Below are 17,208 nucleotides of genomic sequence, written 5' to 3'. Positions count from 1 at the left end.
ACATCTCTGTTACACTGTGCACCTCACAAGTACACAGCAATACTTGGAAATGGCAGATGGTAGAATGCGTTTTTGCAGACTGGAAGGGCTTCAAGTTTTGCTCTCTTGGCTGTGATCTATGATGTTGCTGCTCAGAACAGTGGGAGATATGTACACAGTGTGCCTAAGAATATGGTGCTTAACAACTCTTCCCAGACTTGCTTCTAGCTGGAGAGAGGGAAAATGATTGACAGCTGTATCCAAGGTATAACTGATGTTTCACTAGACCAAAGAATGAGTTCAACACTACACTAAGCAGTGGACAGCCAAGATATGAATTTTTCTTTATTCATATTTTATGTATATTCATTTGCCATTTCATTGGCTTACATGCTTAGAAAGTTCTTTATTTTAAATGCAGGTACTCCAAAGGCATATGATCCGCATTTCAGAGGACCCGTTGTCAACAGGTAAGCAGTTCTTTTCTCCGGAATGCATTTGTTAACAAACACAGAAAGCTTATTTTTTTAATATCATTTTCCGGTCAACAGAGAATTGTGTCTACTATGAGAAGGAAGTGACTTATTTTTAGGATAAATGTCCCTTTATTTATACAGGGTAAGTAAGTTCAGGGAATAAATCTTCCCATGAGTCATGAATATCCTCTCCTATTCAGCAAACTAACTGCCTCAATTTATTAGACTGAAGAGTTTGTGTTTCTTGAAAAGAGATGCAAAAAACTGCTTTACAAGATTTAACCACTTTGTAGAGAAGCAGACACATTCCAGTAGTTGTTTTATGCACCTGTTTACTCTGTGATTCGCCACTGTAAATGCAGAGTTGCTGTGCCAACTTCTTCCACACAGGGTATTTGTGCCACTCAACCTCCCAAAGCAGAGGGCTTTCTGAGTCAACCATTCACCAACGCCACATGTATGCTTTAGGGTATTTTAAACTGCTCTCAGGAAATATCTGCTTGTCTCAACTGGTATTTCTCCTGCAAAGTGGCATGGCATTTAAAAATTATCCAATAATTCACAGACTTCTTTTATTATTATTTTCTACCCTCTATTCTTAGGTTTCCTGCTAATCAAAAAGGGAGCTTGCAGGGTAGAATGGCTAAAAATGAAAAGAAGATTATGCTGTGGGTAGCTGTTGTTTTTCTTTTTTTTTTTGCTTAGCATTGACTTTGATTTCTGGCAGTTGCATGTCATAATAAACCATGATGTGAAATAATGATCAGCGTCCTTATTTGCACTTGCCAGCATGTATATTAGCATTACTGTTATGTCTCTGTAATATCCTAGCTTTAAACAAATGTGTATCTAGTTTATTCTAATTCTGTAAGAAGCCAAGTCATTTGTTTGAGTCACTCATTCAAAGATGTACCTATGCCCTCTTTAGAGTAAGTCTGAAATCTCTCTCATTTTCTCCATGGTAACACCATGAATACATTTTATTGACCAGTGTACAGACAACCTCATTTGATACGGAGGTTACTTTTATTGTACTTGCATTCATTTTATAGTAACTAATTTGTATGAATGGCATCTAGCTTATTGACCTCAACCTCTAGATATAATCCAGATTCAACAGTAGAAACAAAAACGCGATAATAAGGGAGCTACCAAATTTACACAGATGAAATACAGATTAGAGTTAATGCCTTTTCTAGCCATAGAGAAGGGTGGAGAAGGAAATGGCAACCCACTCCCGTGTTCCTGCCTGGAGAATCCCAGGGACGGGGTAGCCTGGTTGGCTGCCGTCTATGGGGTCACAAGAGTCGGACACGACTGAAGTGACTTAGCAGCAGCAGCAGCAGCAGCCATAGAGAAGAAAGCAGAGCTTGGTCTTACTGGCTGTGGGTGTGAGGAAGGAGGTTAAAATCTGTCTTCAGTTATTTAGAATGTACTGGTAGAAATAGGTAGTCTAGGTAAAGTCTAAAGCACTGTGATGATCACTGTGAGGAAAGTAATCTATTTTTACTAAGGGCCTTTTGTGATGTCTTAGCACCAAAAAACCCTTCAAAGGTGAAATAATCATTGTGTATACCTCCCCCTCCCCCTAATTCTTTAGTCTAAGAATGGAGAGAAGTATTGTAAAGCCATGGGGGCTTAACTATAGAAAGACACAGTTTGCTCATTGGTAACTTTTCAGATGCAGAGGTTTATAATGCATTTTCTGGGAAAATAGTTGGGATGTTTCAGGAGCAAGTGAGAAACCCCAACTTATTCACATTACGTCTGCATCAAGGCCAGCTTGAATAACATGTTACTTACATAAAGTCAGTTTCTTTTTGAGAGATCCCAAGTCTTATCAGGTATTCCAGCAGACCTTCACAGCACTGTCTGCTCACCATTCACAATGTTCTGTATACCTCTTCAGTTCACAAGAACATCATTTTGTGCCCAGTGATCACCCAACTGTAGTTGTTTCCAAGAGAAGTGAAGGAATGATGGTAATTCCATAGAAGAGATTAACTTAGTTTCTCATTTGTCCCCACTTCCCTGGTGGCTCAGACAGTAAAGCATCTGCCTACAGTGTGGGAGACCTAGGTTCGATCCCTGAGTCAGGAAGATCCTCTGGAGAAGGAAATGGCAACCCACTCCAGTATTCTTGCCTAGAAAATCCCATGGACAGAGGAGCCTAGTAAGGCTACAGTCCATGGGGTTTCAAAGAGTCAGACATGACTGAGCGACTTCACTTCACTTCACTTCACTTCACTTAGAAAAGAGGGACTTCCTGGCTGGCTCAGTGGTAAAGAATCCACCTGCCAATGCAGGAGTTTGATCCTGAGTCAAGATGATCCCCTGGAGAAGGAATTGGCAACCCATTCTAGTATTCTTGCCTGGAAATCCCATGGACAGAAGGAGCCTGGTGGGATACAGTCCAAGGGGTCACAAAGAGTCAAACACGACTTAGTGACTAAACAACATTAACTAAGATAAGAATTGGGCATATATGGAAACTAATGTCCCATAATGTTGACAACAAACAACAATTTTTGAAGAAATATTTATTTGGCTGCATTGGGTCTTCGTTGCAGTACGCAGGCTTAGTTGCTTTGCAGTGTGTGGGATCTTAGTTCCCTAACCAGGTATCAAACCTGAGTCCCCTATATGAGAAGGCAGATTCTTAACCACTGGACTTCCAGGGAAGTTCCACAAAGAGTGTTTTTGATAGTGCCGTTTGGAAAGGTAGTTAACCAGTGCCTGTGCCCTCTATATTCAACAGAATTTTAGCATTGGATTGAGGTTGTGAGATTTTTGTAAAAGTTTAAGGGATGTTTAGCAGTATACTTGGCAGTACCATTAGAGGGCAAAAATGAATGCACATAGAAAACTAAGAAATAAATCTCTTTTATAAGCTGCTACATGAGAAATTTCTCTTACAATTTTAGAACTAAGAAAAAATTTCATTTAATGGAAAGTTGGTATACTTTCTTCTGTTATATAAAGAGAACTGTAATCTACTCTTTCTCCTTTTGTCCTGACTTGTAGAAAGCCCACTGATAATTTAATTTCACTGCCAGAAACTACATTAGCCTTTGAGTCGAGCATTTCTTTTCAGGATTTTGAATTTCTATTTTAATAATGCTGTTGCATCCAGTTTTAAGTCATTTCACTAAGTCAGGATATTCATTCTTGAAAGAAGCTGCTTATGGGCAGACAGGTAAATAGAAATGAAAACCTTGAATGTTCTGTAATTGACTTTTTCCCTTCTCTATATACAAAGTAGATGAAGGACCTGTGGCTCATACTAATCAAATCGATAGGTTTCACAATGCTGAAAATAACTATTATTATAAATGGTACAAAATCTGTCTAGAATGTAATCAGATGTGCTTATTTTTACCTGAAGCACTGGGGAAAGGTTCACTATCCTTTCCTTCACTATCATGAAGGGATTTAAAGAGAGACGGAAGGGGCATTTATTATGAATGTTGTGAAGGGGATTCCTTCGTATAAAGGACTTGCACTAAATGACCTCTGAGTCCTTTCCAACCTTGAAACTCTGTGACTCTGTGATTCAATATTTTTTATTATTGTAATTAGCATTCAATATTATATTAGTTTCAAGTATACAACATAGTGATTTGATATTTTTTATTCATTATGCTAATTACCATCTGTCACCATGGAAATTATTAAAGTATTATTGACTCTATTTCCTATGTATATATTATATTCCTGTGACTTATTTATAACTGGAGGTTTGTACCTTGTTGATTCCCTTCACCATTTGTCTGTCCTCCCATGGCAACTATCAGTTTGTTCTCTGTATTTATGATTCTGTTTCTGTTTTGCTTGTTCCTTTATTTTGTTTCTTAGATTCCACATATAAATGAAATCATATGGTATTTGTTTTTCTCTAACTTATTTCACTTAGCATAGCACCTTCTATGTCTATAGTACTGTCACAAATGGCGAGATTTCACTTTTTATGGCTGAGTAATATTCCATTACACACATACACTATAACACACCACACCACATCTTCTTCTTCTTTTTTTTTTTGAATAATATTTCTTTATTTACAAGTTAGAATCAACAGACAAAAGAAAAGACAATCCAGGGGACCAATTGGGGAGATGACTGAAACCCCCAGGGGCCCCAGATGAGCAGAAGGAAAAGGGAAAACTGAGTAGAAAAAAAAAATCAACATAAAAAAAGAGCTACCCCTTTCTCCCTCCCCAGGAAGCTGAGGGACCGCAGCCCCAGCCCTCTTCAGCCTCACCTAGCTTACAATAAATTAGAACACAGTCTCAAACAGGGCCCTTCCAAGTGAACAGGGCAGCTGTGGCCTCAGGTAAGTCTGCATCAGGGCCTCTGCGCATTCCCACCCAGTACCCCTGCCTGCCCCAGCCATTCTGAATGGGGGCTCTATGCCCAAGAGGGCACTCTCCACGGGGCTGGGAGCCCAGTCCTCTTTTGTCCGTTTTTCCATCCCTCCTGTAGTATTATCCCTGCATCCCTCCCCCCTGCAGAGCCAGCTCTCTCACAGAGGGGGGAGGGGGTGAGATGAGAAGTGTCACAGCACAGGGAGGGAGCGGGTGGGGCAGGGTGGTCTAGGTCAGGTGGTCAGGTCCTGCGGAGCCTCCTGCCCCATCTGGCCTGGCCCTTTAGCCTGAGTCTGAATCACTGGTGTCTGAAGAGGAGGAAGATGAAGAGGAGGAGCTGGAATCCGAGCTGGAGCTGGAAGCGCTGAGGCGGGACACCACCACCTGCTGTGCTGAGGATGTCTCTGCTTTCTCACTCGCTTTCTTGGGGGGCTTTTTGGTAGAATTGAGCTGCCCGCTAACATCTTGTAACCGCTTTTCTAGTTCCCGCTTCTCCAAAGCCAGTTCCTCCTTTGTCTTTCCCACAGGTTTTTTAATAGTATACGGCTTCTGAGGTTTCTTTCGCAGGCAGGAAAGAACATAACGTTCAAGCTCTCTAAGTGTGGACAGCTTGAGTGTTTCAAAATCAATCTCAATTTCTTCTGGGTGTGAGTCACGTAAAGAGGGCTCCCTGGCTTGGATTATGTGCACAACGCGACCCAGTTTCTCCCCGGGCAGCTTGTTGATGTCCAGGCTCAACTGCCGCTTCTCATCGTAACTCATGGGCCTGCTTTCTTCTTCCTCCTCTGAGTCGTAGCCAGCAGGCAGGGCAGGTGGGGCTGTCTTTGTGGCCTTTTTGGGGAGTTTGGTGCCACCTCCTCCAGAAGGTCCAAAGCCAGGAGGACCCAGTGTTACAGCAACGTTGCTCCCGCTGCCGCCCGCCTTCTTGGGCTTCTTGGGCTGAGATGGGCAGGGTGCCCGAGGCCCTTTGTCATCTTCATCAGCCCCAGCCCGGCCTCGATGCTTCTCTGCCTTCCGTTTCTTCTTTTTCTCTTTTTTCTCTCTTTTGCTTGGGCTTGGATATTGGGCCTTGGGACAAGGCAGCCAGTTGTTCATGCCCTGCTCTAAGCTGTTCCTGCAGTTCAGCCAAGCGATGAGCCCTTTCTTCCTCAGAGTCAGAGCTCTCACTCTCTTCCTCCTCCTCCTCCTCATCGTCCTCATCTTCCTCCTCCTCTTCCTCAGAAGAACTCCCACTGCTACTCTCCTCGCTGGGGGACTCTGAAGATGACTTGGCCAAGCCAGGGGGCAAGGCAGTGGAGACTGGTAAAGGCCCTGGTTCCAGGGGTTCATCTGGCATTTTGGCGTAACGGAACTCAGACACATCCTGTAACTTTCGTGCCATGGCCACCACATCACGGTCTGGAGGGTTGTATTTATAGCAGTTGGAGAACATAAGCAGCACGTCAGCAGTGAACTCCTGTGCATCCCGGTACTCGCGATTCTCCATCTTCCGCTTGACAGTGCTGAGGTCCATGGGGTGTTTAATGATGTCATGGTAGTCATGCAGGCCAGGCATAAGGAGCATGCTTCTTAGATAGTAACTCCTTCAAAATGCCATTGCAATGTTTTAACTGTTCCGACAGCTTTCCTTTCTTGGAGCTCTGGTGTTGTTGCTGAGAGTCAGGCAAGTCTTTGCGTGGGGACTTGATAGGGCGGCCACTTTCTTTACGCACGGGGGGAGCTGTGCTGCCTTAGGCTCCAGACCCCCTGGAGGGCTGGCTGGGGACCCAGGAGCCAGGATAGCTATAGGTGTAGGGGTGGTAGTATCTACTTTCCGCTTTACCCCTTTTTTCTTGGCAAGGGGCTGTGCTGGGGGAGCTGCAGAGACAGCAAGGAGCGGGGGTCCAGCGGAGTGCAAGGACTTGAGCAGGGGAGCACAGATGAGCGGCGGGTGGGGAATACACCACATCTTCTTTATCCATTCATATATTGATGGATACTTAGGTTGCTTCCATATCTTGGCTATTGTCAATAGTACTGCAATGAACGTAGGCTGCATATATCTTTTTGAACTAGTATTTTCATTTTCCTCAGATAAATACCTTGAAGTGGAATTGCTGAACCATATGGTACTTCTGTTTTTAGTTTTGTTTTTACATTTACTTATTTATTCATTTTTATTTTTGGCTGTGCTGGATCTTTGTTGCTGCACACAGGCTTTCCGTAACTTCATCATGAGGGGGCTATCCTCTAGCTGTGATGTGCAGCCTACTCATTGCGGTGGCTTCTCTTGTTGTGGAACATGGGCTTTAGTAGTTGTGGCACATGGGCTCATTAGTTGCAGCTTGCGGGCTCTAGAGTACTGGCTCAGTAGTTGTGGCACATGGGCTTAGTTGTCCCATGGCATTTGGGATCTTTTGAAACCAGGGATTGATCCCATGTCCCTTCCATTAGCAGTCAGATACTTAACCACTGGACCATCAGGGAAGCCCTATTTTTAGTTTTTAAAGGAAACTCCATACTATTTTCCAAAGTGGCTGTACTGATTTATATTTCTACTGATAGTTCACCAGGTTTCCCTTTTCTCATACATCCGTGCCAGTTTTTATTGTTTCCTGTCTTTTTGATAAAGCCATCCTGACAAGTGTAAGGTGATATCTCATTGTAGTTTTGATTTGCATTTTCCTGATGATTAGTGATGTTGAGTACCTTTTCAGGTGCTTGTTGACCATCTGACTTTTTTGGGAAAATGTCCATTTAGGTCTTCTACTGATTTTTAAGTCAGGTTGTTTATTTTTTGCTGTTGAATAGTATGAGTTATTTATATATTTTGGATATAAACTCCTTATCACATATATTATTTGCAAATATCTTCTTCAATTTAGTAGGTTGCATTTTCATTTTGTTGGTTGTTTTCTTCACTGTGCAAAAACTCTTTAGTTTGAACTAGTCATATTATTTTTGCTTTTGTTGCCATGGGATATTTGGAGACATATCCAAAAAGATATGTCTAAGACCAGTGATGCTTTTGAACTGTGGTGTTGGAGAAGACTCTTGAGAGTCCCTTATACTGCAAGGAGATCCAACCAGTCCATTCTAAAGGAGATCAATCCTGGGTGTTCATTGGAGGGACTGATGCTAAAGCTGAAACTGCAATACTTTGGCCACCTCATGTGACGAGTTGACTCACTGGAAAAGACTCTGATGCTGGGAAAGGTTGGGGGCTGGAGGAGAAGGGGACGACCGAGAATGAGATGGCTGGATGGCATCACCGACTCTGTGGACATGAGTTTGAGTGAACTCCGGGAGTCGGTGATGGACAGGGAGGCCTGGTGTGCTGTGATTCATGGGGTCGCGGAGAGTCGGACACGACTGAGCGACTGAACTGAACTGAACTGAACTGAAGACCAGTGTCAAAGAGGTTACTGCTTATGTTTTCTTCTAGGAGTTTTATGGTTTCATATCTTTCATTTAAATTTTTAATCCATTTGAGTTTACTTTGTTTATGGTATGAGAAAGTTGTCTGGTTGGATTCTTTTGCAATTGGTTATCTGGTTTTTCCAACACTATTTATTGAGGAGAATGTTTCTCTCCATTGTACATTCTTGCATCCTGTATTATAGGTTAATTGACCATATTAGAGTAGGTTTACTTCTGAGCTCTCTATTCTATTCCATTCATCTGTGTGTCAGGTTTTGTGCCAGTATCATGTGGTTCTAGTGACTATAGTTTGGTAGTATAGTTTGAAATCAGGGACTGTGATACCTCCAACTTCGTTATTTCTCAAGATTGTTTTGGCACTTTGGGGTCTTTTGTGATTCCATACAAATTTTAGAATTATTTTCTCTAGTTCTTTGAAAAATGCTATAGGTATTTCAAAAGGGATTGCACAGAATCTATGGATTGCTTTGGGTAATATGGACATTTCAACAATATTAATTCTTACAATCTATGAGCACAGAGAGTCTTTCCATTTATTTGTGTCATCTTCAATTTCTTTTATCAATGTCTTATAGTTCTCAGAGTAAAGATACTTTACTTCCTATGTTAAATTTATTCCTAGGCATTTTATTTATTGATGCAACATTGAGTGGATTGTTTTCTTCAATTCTAATATTTCATTATTAGTGTACAGAAAAGCAACAAATTTCTGTCTATTAAATTTCTATCCTGCAACTTTACTGAATTCTTTCATTAGTTTTTATAGTGTTTTGGTGGAGTCAGTGTGTTCTAGTTCCAAATCCTGAAAGATGATGCTGTGAAAGTGCTACACTCAATATGCTGGCAAATTTGGAAAACTCAGCAGTGGCCACAGGACTGGAAAAGGTCAGTCTTCATTCCAATCCCAAAGAAAGGCAATGCCAAAGAATGCTCAAACTACCGCACAATTGCACTCATCTCACACGCTAGTAAAGTCATGCTCAAAATTCTCCAAACCAGGCTTTAGCAATATGTGAACCGTGAAATTCCAGATGTTCAAGCAGGTTTTAGAAAAGGCAGAGGCACCAGAGATCAAATTGCCAACATCCGCTGGATCATGGAGAAAACAAGAGAGTTCCAGAAAAACATCTATTTCTGCTTCATTGACTATGCCAAAGCCCTTGACTGTGTGGATCACAATAAACTGGAAAATTCTGAGAGAGATGGGAATACCAGACCACCTGACCTGCCTCTTGAGAAATCTGTATGCAGGTCAGGAAGCAACGGTTAGAACTTAGAACTGGACATGGCACAACAGACTGGTTCCAATAGGAAAAGGTGTACGTCAAGGTTGTATATTGTCACCCTGCTTATTTAACTTATATGCAGAGTACATCATGAGGAACGCTGGGCTGGAAGAAGCACAAGCCGGAATCAAGATTGCTGGGAGAAATATCAATAACCTCAGATATGCAGATGACACCACCCTTATGGCAGAAAGTGAAGAGGAACTCAAAAGCCTCTTGATGAAAGTGAAAGAGGAGAGTGAAAAGGTTGGCTTGAAGCTCAACATTCAGAAAGCGAAGATCATGGCATCTGGTCCTATCACTTCATGGGAAATAGATGGGGAAACAGTGGAAACAGTGTCAGACTTTATTTTTTTGGGCTCCAAAATCACTGTGGATGCTGATTGCAGCCATGAAATTAAAAGACGCTTACTCCTTGGAAGGAAAGTTATGGCCAACCTAGATAGTATATTAAAAAGGAGAGACATTACTTTGCCAACAAAGGTCCATCTAGTCAAGGTTATGGTTTTTCCAGTGGTCATGTATGGATGTGAGAGTTGGACTGTGAAGAAAGCTGATCGCCGAAGAACTGATGCTTTTGAACTGTGGTGCTGGAGAAGACTCTTGAGAGTCCCTTGTGCTGCAAGGAGATCCAACCAGTCCATTCTGAAGGAGATCAATCCTGGGTGTTCATTGGAAGGACTGATGCTAAAGCTGAAACTCCAATACTTTGGCCACCTCATGAGACTAGTTGACTCACTGGAAAAGACTCTGATGCTGGGAGGGATTGTGGGTGGGAGGAGAAGAGGATGACAGAGAATGAGATGGCTGGATGGCATCACTGACTCGATGGACATGAGTTTGAGTGAACTCCGGGAGTTGGTGATGGACAGGGAGGCCTGGCGTGCTGTGATTCATGGGGTCGCGGAGAGTCGGACACAACTGAGCCACTGAACTAAACTGAACTGAAGTAGTGTGTTCTATATGTAGTCATGTTATCTGCAGATAGTAATAGTTTCATTGCTTCCCTTCTAATTTGATTGCTTTTTTTCCCTCTTTTAAAATTTATTTATTTTAAATTGGAAGATGATTGCTTTATTATATTGTGTTGGTTTCTGTAATACATCAACAAAAATCAGCCATAGGTGTATATATGTCCCTTCCCTCTTGAACCTCCCTCTCACTTCACACCCCATTCTACCCCTCTAGGTTGTTTTTTATTCCTTTTTCTTGTCTGGCTAGACTCCCCAATGCTGTGTTGAATGAAAGTTGTGAGATTGGGCATCCTTGTCTTGTTCTTGATCTTAGAAGAAAATCTTCCATGTTTTTACTGTTGAGCATAATGTTGGATGTGGATTTGTCATATGTGACTTCTATTATGTTGAGGTATGTTCCCTGTAGTCACACTTTGTTAAGAGTGTTTGTCCTAAATGGATGTTGAATTTTGTCAATTTTTTTTCCTGTATTTTAAGATGATCATATGACTTTCATCATTTATTTTGTTAATGTAGTGTCACATTGATTGCAGCTACTGAACCATCCTCCAATTCCTGGAATAAATTCTACTTTAATATGTTATTGCATTCAGTTTGCTAATTTTTTTTGAGACTTTCTGCTTCTATGTTCATCAGGGATATTTATCTGTAATTTTCTCTGTGTTTGTGTGTCTGATTTTGGTTCAGGGTAACACTAGACTCATAGAATAAATTCAAAAGTATTCCCTTTTGTTCAATATTCTGGAATAGTTTAAGAAGAATGGAAAACTCTTCTTCAAATGTTTTGTAGAATTCCCCTGTGAAGACATCTACTCCTGTGACGTTTGTTTGTTGAGAGTTATTTTTTAAATTACTGATTCACTAGTTGTCTCTAGTTAAAGTCTTTTATAAAAGTCTATTTTCTCTGATATGGGTATTACTCCCCCAGCTTTCATTTTATTTCCATTTGCATGGAATATCTTTTTGTATCCCTTCACTTTCACTCTCTTTGTGTCTTTAGAGTTGAGTTGAGTCCCCTGTAGCAACATACTAGATGAGTCTTTTTCTTAATGCATTAAGTTACCCTATATCTTTTGACTGGAGAATTTAATTCATTTGCGTTAAAAGTAATTATTGGTAGGTATATACTAATTGCCATTTTGTTGTTTTCTGGTTGTTTTTGTAGTTCTTCTCTGTTCTCTTCTTCTTCTCTTGGTTACTTCCCTATGGTTTCATATATTCTTTTAGTGTTATGTTTGGATTCCTTTCTCTTTATTTTTGTGTATTGTTAAGTTTCTGGTTTAACCATGAAGTTCGTATACACCGACTTGTATACATGGTCATCTATTTTAAGCTGATATTCTTAAGTTTGAAGACATCTAAAAGCATTGCATTTTTATCCCCCCTCACAGTTTATGTTTTTGACATCATATTTTAAATCTTAATTTTGAGTATCAGCTCATTGTGGTTGATTGCACTGCTTTTGTCTTTTGACTTTCAGACTAGCTTTTCAAACAGCTGATCTCATACCATTCCTATATATTTGTCTTTACCAGTGAGGTTCCTTTTTCATATATTTAAACATTTATATTGTGACCTTTTCCACTTAAAGGAAATCCTTTAGATTTCTTGTAAGTTCAGTTTGGTGGTGATGAACTTTATTTTAGCTTGACTGGGATTTATTTCTGTCTTTAATTATTTCTCTCTTTAATTCTGAATTCTGTAATTTTGCCAGATAGAGTATTTTGGACTGTAATTATTTTTTCTTTTATCACTTTACATATATCCTGCCATTCTGTTCTGATCTGTTAAGTTTCTGCTTAAAATCAGCTAATAGCCTTATGGGGTTTTCCTTGTATGGAATTGCTTGTTTTTTTCTTGCTGTCTTTGAGACTATCTTTTGCTTCCTTAATTATAATATATCTTGATGTGAATCATTTGGGGTTCATCTTGTTTGGGACTCTCTAGGTTTCTATACCTAAATGTCTCTTTCCTTCGAATAAGGAAGTTTTCAGCCATTATGTTTTCAAACAAGTATTCTTCCCCTTTCTTGCTCTTATTTCTCTTGGACCTCTATAATGCAAATGTTAGTATGGTTGATGTTTCTCTTGAAGTCCCTTAAAATCCCTTTATTAAAAAAAAAATCTTTCTTCTTTTTGCTTTTCTGATTGGATGGTTTCCGCTATTCTCTCTTCCACGTAGCTGATCTTCTCTTTTGTATTATCTAATCTGCTATTGATTCCTTTTTTCAGTTATTGTATTCATCATCTCTGATTGGTTCTGTCTTGTATTTTCTAAGTCTTAATTGAAGATCTCACTGTATTTCTCCATTTCTCTTCTAAGTATGCTGAGCATCCTTATGACCATTTCTTTGTTTTCTATGTCAGGTAAAATATTTACCTTTGTTTCATTAGGATTTTCCCTAGGGTTTTATTTTGTTCTTTCACTTAGAAATATTTGTTTCTTCATTTTGTTTGACTCTTGGCATTCGTTTCTATGAATTATGCAAAATAGCTACCTCTCCTAGTCTGAAGGAGTGGCCTTGTATGGGACTGTCTACTATGTAGACTGTTTGCACCTGCTAGCTTTGGCAGGCCAACTGGAGCTGGAACAGGTGTGAGTTGGGCGAAATCTCAAGGTACGTTGTGCCAAGTCTGCCTTGGCAGGTTGGCAGGAGTTAGGGTGAGCATGAGTTGGAGGCAATCCTGAAGCTGCCTTGGTGGAGCTGCTAGAATAGGAGTAGGCTCTGGCTGGGGGAAGTCCCTGGGTGTGCCATGTTGAGGCCATCTTGGTAGGCTGGCTGGAGCTGGGGTGGCTGTGGACCATGGAGAGTTCTGGAGGTGATTCAAACAATGACACTTGCCAGTTCCTTTCATATTAGAGAGAGTTCCAGTAGTTCTCTGCCAGTTTAGCAGAAGCTCTAAGGTTAGTAAATGGATTTCTTTCCATATAATCTAGGTGCCCTTTAAAGTAGTGTGTTTATTGTTTTTATTTTATATTTTTGCTGTGTCTCAGGGTGGATGAGTCTGCACTCAGGTCCCTCAATAATACCTGCCCCTATTGCAGGTCATGTGGTCAAGGGTGAGGTTTCTGTGTATAGTGTTTCTCTGTCTTTCCTACCAATTTCTATGTGTTCCTTTTATTTGTAGAGCTGTTCAATAAACCCTAAGGATGAGTTGCTTTGTATATAGGTGCAAATTGGGTGTGTTCATGGGAGGAGATGAGTTCAGGGTCTCTCTACTATATCATCTTAGACCTCTTCCTGTCTTTATGATTCAACTTTTAATACCAAAGTAGAGAAGGAAGAGTTCAGCTTCTGGGCTGTGTGATATACACATATAGCTCTGTTGATGCTCAACAAAAGCTTTTGTAATGTCTAAAGTGCTATTATTAAGTAGACAGCTTCAATTATTGTGATAAGACAATGCTGTCTCCTAAGTTTATGCAGTCCTCATGAACTTTTTATTCATTTTGAAGTAATTGATATGTGTCTTGTCACTATTGTTGTTGTTAAGTTGCTAAGTAGTGTCCAACTTCTTTTGTGACCCCCATGGACTATAGCCCACCAGGTTCCTCTGTCCATGGGATTTCTTAGGAAAGAATACTGGAGTGGGTAGCCATTTCCTTCTTCAGGGGATCTTTCCAACCCAGGGTTCGAACCTGTGTCTCCTGCATTGGTAGGCAGATTCTTTACCACTGAGCCACTTGGGAAGCCCTCTTGTCACTGTAGAGGGAACTTAAATGTCTAGAAGTGGGGTCCATCATCAAGGAAAAATGTGAGGAAAAGTTTATTGAAAAAAGTACACAAAGGTCAATAAAAAATATAGGTTCCATGTTGTAAAAATGTCTGAAAGGGTTTCAAAATCATTTTGACTTGTAAAACAGTTTGAAATAAAAACTCTATGTCTTATCACTCCTTTGAAAACTTTTAAGTAGTCTCAAAATGTGGAAGGAAATAAAAACAAATAATTTCCCTGAATGGCTAATTCTTCAAAAATCCAAATGTGAATTGAAGATGTGCTTTAACTTGCCATTTATTTGCCTTATTTTGATTGGAGCAAATGGTCTAATGTGATCAGTTATTTATCATTGTGACTCTATTCCACAGGAAGATGGAGACTAACAGACATCTTTAAAGTTCATAGCCTATCCCTTGTATTCCTCAAGAAGTAAATTTGTTCTTTTTCAAGTTTTTGCACTTTAAAGAGTCACCACCTACAAATTATTCCTAATAATGAAAATAATCAATCTAAAAGATAATATTAAAGCTTGGAATCATCTTTAAATCAAAAGATTTAAAGAAAAGTATTCATTAACTTGCTTGTTGTATGTCAGGCAATGTACTGGGTGCTAGAAATACAAAGATGAACTGAACAAAGTTCCTGTTCAACAGAGCTTTCAAATAAGTAGGAAGAGAAGATGATAAAGGATAAATGTGATGAGTGCAATAACAGAGTTACCGACCCAGGCATGGCAAATGAAGAGTGTCTAGTGTGCTAGGAGTAGGGAGAGGTGAATCTGGAAAACCCTAAGAGGAGAGGTGACCCTTGAGCTGGTTCTTAAAGATATTCCAAGAAAAGTTGGCAGCACACCTCAGCATACAGAAACGTGAAAAAAACTGTCCTGGAAATGGTTTGGTGTATACCCAGAATGTGAAGATCAGGATGAGGTGGAGAGAAATGATGCTGAAGAGATAACAATGAGCAAAAATCATCAAGGACTTAATCAACATATCCATGTGTTTGGTATTTTATTTTACAGACTCAGAAAAGACACTGAAGAATTTTAAGAAATTAACAATGAAATTTGTATTTTTAGAAGCTTTTGTTTAGGAAGCACTAGGAGAACACTGCTCTGTACAAGATCTATATCCAGTACCAGGGACACAAATCTCCTAGAAATGCTCCTAAACTTCATAGTTTGTTCTTATTCTGTTGCCTATGTTTGTGTCATAGAGTGAGGGGAGAGGAGTGTTGTAATCAAAGCAAAGACTGCAGTGTAGAAACATGTAAGTGGCTGTGACAGTTGGAGTCTAAACACTCTTGTGATGGTCTCCGGGTGCCCTGTGAGAAAAAAGGGGAGGATGCCACTGGAATCACCTTCCTCTTCAATGCTGCTGTTCCCTTACCCTCAGTACCTGACAATGTTTCTAATTCTTCTCCTCCCCCAATGTCTTACATCACTTCCCGGGAGATGAAGTGTATTCTTCACTGACTTGCTAGCTGGTCAGGTCCTCAGCGTGACTATTTTCTACAGCACCTGGAAAATTACAGCCGTTGCTAAAACGTCTAGAGCAAATCGACCACCTTGCATCTTTGAGTGCCAGCTGCGTCTTTGGGATCAGTGGTTTGGAGGTTGGGCTGAGCAGGAGTGCAATGAGTTTCTCAGGCAGCTGGAGGTCAGTGAGCCAGACTTCATGGGAGAATTTTACCAAGCAGTGGCTGCTACAGCTTGTAAAGAACGATAGGCATTAAAAATCAAAGAAGGTAGCCAGAGCTAGTGGAGTCATGGCCACAACTTTACTGAGAGAACTTTGATGTATCACTTAAAGATCTGGGAATGGCGTCCATCTGAGCAAATCCAGATGAGCAGTCTGCCTCCTCGCTTACTTCTTTTCAAGAGATGTCAAACCATCAAGAATTTCAAGACTTCTTTTGCAACTATAACTGAAAGGAATCTACACATTATAACTCATCTACTATTGGCCCATGGGGAATCAAGTAGAGCCCTTGTGCTCCAGAAATGAGAGAAGGGAGTACATGACCTTACTAAAAGTCATGTTTTTATAATTTAGCTGGGTTGGGATGGCTAAGTTCACTGTCATTACCAAGTTTTAGCATAATTATGTGACATCCCCATTACCAGCTTTCCTAGTGATGATTTAATAAAATTATAGAAAAATGAGGAGACAGAGATGTTTGTTCCTTTACACTGATGTTTGTTTGTATCCAACAATACTTTTTCTAAAGTATATGTGAAATCTTTGGAACTAGTAGCAGACGCTCCTATCTTATAAGTGTTCTCTACAACAATATGAAAACAAATGACATTCTTTAAGGTTGAAGGGTTTATTTTTTACATTAAAATAAAGGATGACTTTTCAGAAAGAAAGAAGACTGCAGTGTAGTGAGGTAAACACTATGTAGACGTTCAGGTTGCAATGGAAGCTCTAAGGAGAGAGTAAATCATGTGGAAGGGAGTGGCACTGCTTGCCTGATATGGTCATTCCTGAAGAGGACTGAAGGATGTATAAGAGTTTTTCTTCATGTAGGAAAGGGCAAGGAGTAACCCAGAGAGGAAGGACTTTGCATGACTCATGTTAGAGTATTACAAGTATTTACAGTAGTAGGAGGGAGAGTATGGTTGGGAGATAAAATTGCTTAGGTTGCAAGAACCCACATACTGAAGAGCATTGTATATCTGAAGGCACAGAGTTTGACCTTTATTCTAAAGGGCATGAGATGAATGGCAAGCTTCTGCTCTTTTTTAAAAATTTTATTTTATAGTGGAGTATAGTTGATTAACAATGCTGTGTTAGTTTCAGTTCAGGGGAGTTGCATGGTTAGATTTGCTTCAGTTGTCTTTATTTGTCATTCCTTCTTTCTCTCCTTTGTCACATTCTCTCCAGTACAGATTTATTTACAGCTCTCCTCAAACTGATTTTGAAAAGGTCACCAATGACTTCCATCATGCCAAGTATAGTGGGCAACATCTTTTATTTTAATTTCAC

The 17,208-nt window shown here is 40.2% G+C and overlaps 2 pseudogenes; one reads left to right on the top strand and one right to left on the bottom strand.

The window, feature by feature from the left end:
• Positions 1 to 4,911: 4,911 nt before the first annotated feature.
• Positions 4,912 to 6,767, bottom strand: LOC129540837 (bromodomain-containing protein 2 pseudogene; annotated as a pseudogene).
• Positions 6,768 to 15,561: 8,794 nt separating this feature from the next.
• Positions 15,562 to 15,945, top strand: LOC148778045 (uncharacterized protein C14orf119 homolog; annotated as a pseudogene).
• The last annotated feature ends 1,263 nt before the right edge of the window (positions 15,946 to 17,208 follow it).

Source organism: Moschus berezovskii, chromosome 4, assembly GCF_049115385.1.
Source record: "Moschus berezovskii isolate FMDL1 chromosome 4, NW_MosBer_1.0, whole genome shotgun sequence".
In the NCBI taxonomy this organism is placed as follows: domain Eukaryota; kingdom Metazoa; phylum Chordata; class Mammalia; order Artiodactyla; family Moschidae; genus Moschus; species Moschus berezovskii.
This window is presented reverse-complemented; position numbering and strand designations above follow the sequence as displayed.